This window comes from Peromyscus eremicus, chromosome 13, assembly GCF_949786415.1.
Source record: "Peromyscus eremicus chromosome 13, PerEre_H2_v1, whole genome shotgun sequence".
NCBI classification, from domain to species: domain Eukaryota; kingdom Metazoa; phylum Chordata; class Mammalia; order Rodentia; family Cricetidae; genus Peromyscus; species Peromyscus eremicus.
This window is the reverse complement of record NC_081429.1, coordinates 29,506,960-29,509,187: the sequence shown is the minus strand read 5'-3', so window position 1 is coordinate 29,509,187 and position 2,228 is coordinate 29,506,960.

Here is a 2,228-nt window from a genome sequence, read left to right as displayed (position 1 = left end):
AACTAGAATTTTCAATCCTTGAACTTTTATTTAAAAGGGAGGGGTGGAGCACTGCTGAAGAGGTGGCTCTGTGGTTAAGAACACTGGCTGCTCTTCCAGAGGACTGGGGTTTAACTCTCAGAACCACACAGAGGCATACAATCAGCCCCAAGGGATATGATGCCCCCTTCAGGCCTCTGCAGGCACTGCATGCAAGTGGTGACCAGACAAACTTGTTCAGGCAAACACTTATACACAAATTTTTTTTTCATTAAGGAAAGGCTTTCAGACATTAGGAAACCGCTCCCAGTTATGTGTAGGGGAAGCCTTATTTACCCCAGTCCACTGGAGAACTTCCTTTAATGACCTACACCTTCTCAGTTAAGTGTTAAGCTGATCAGGGCTGGGAACGTAGTTCAGTTGGCAGAGTGTTTGCCTTCAACATGCATGAAGCTCTGAGTTCAAACCCCAGCACTGCATAAATAGGATGTGGTAGTGCATTTTCAGAATCCCAGAACATGGGACATGGAGGCAGGAAGACCAAAAGATCAAGGTCCATTCTGATTACATGGTGATTTCAAAGCCAGCCTGGGGTACAGGAAACCCTGTATCAAGATAGGTAGATAGATATCTAGGTAGATAGATATCTACATAGATAGATAGATAGATAGATAGATAGATAGATAGATAGATAGATAGATAGATAGATAGATAGACAGAGTTAACCATTTTCCAATATACAGGCTAATTACTTGTTCCTATTTTCTTTTTTTTTTTTTTTTAATTTAGGATTGGCGATATGGTCCAGTGGATAATGAAATCTGTTGCCAAGCTTAATGGCTTGAGTTTAATGTAAGAACCAACATGGTCGGAGAACTGACTCCTCCAAACTGTCTCCTAATCTCCACAGGCATACAAAGACATCCCCTACACACACACACACACACACACACACACACACACACACACTAAATAAATAAATAAATAAATAAATAAATAAATAAATAAATAAACACATAAATAAATAAATAAATAAATGTAATGCTTTTTCAAAATTAGAATTTATTTCCACTAATACATTTGAAAACATGGAAGTGGTATGGTTAATGAGGAACCATGTGTTAGCACACACATGCGTCATGTAATGTTAAACCAAGGAAAACTCTTATCTCCTCAAAGGTTTTCTCATTTATCATTTCTTTGTGTTAAAGATGTTCAAAATATATTGTTGGGGTGTCTCTATATATACAGGTATGGTTATTAGACTGTCACCCAGAACTTCTTACTCTTCTCGAATAGGACCCACCACCTGCTGACCAGCCTCTTCCCTTCCCATTCTCTCTCTAGACTTTCCCAGCTCCCCAGCTCCTGCCCTTAACTCCTACAAAACCCACTGTTTTCAGATCCCATATATGAATGAGATAGAGCTTGGTATGAGTCTCTCTGTCTGGTTTATTGTACTTAACATAACGAGCACCATCCTGTACCACTGATTTCATTTATTTAAGCTGATTCTACTCCAAAACACGCCCCCTCAAAAAGAAACCACAACATGGTTTATTTGAGTTCTTTAGCAAAAACATTTGACCTCATTCCACACAAGATTTTTCATGTGGGTCATGAGTCTGTGTGGTCCGAAGACCCTCGGAATGTGGCTGCAGCTTCGTGTTCTCTGAAAGGGAAGAACTTGACAACTCCTCAAGTAAATTCCTGAGAACTACTCTAAATTCCAGCTGGAACAGAACGCCCCTGGCTTAGAGCCAGCCCACCCCACCTCTCCTACCCTGTAGACATGGTTGCAGTGTATGAATGCTGCAGTCCTTAAATGACACTGGAATTGGGTCTGTTGAGCCAGAGTCAAGTGCACCCTGTCTCTGCTCACCCACTATTCTGGCAATGTGGGCTTCTATTATCTCTTCCTTTTCGAGGTCTCCTCCCAATACCAACAGAAAACGTGACAGTAACCATAATAATGCCACATCTAGGAGCAACATGGTACATGTTATAAAAATGCACAGCTAATTTTCAAAATCAGACTGGCCTCTTCCCTTCTACCTCCGAGTGTCATCCTTAGCTCATGATGCTCTCAAATGTGTTGTTGAAAGTTCTAAACTCCAGCTTTCCCTACATCTACGAGTTTTCTCCCTGGCCATGGAAGAACACTTATCTCAGCTCTCTGGACCTGTCAGACTTCTGAGATCTGCCTTTGGGATGAGTTTCTGGCAGTAACATCAGCTGATTCCTTGGGC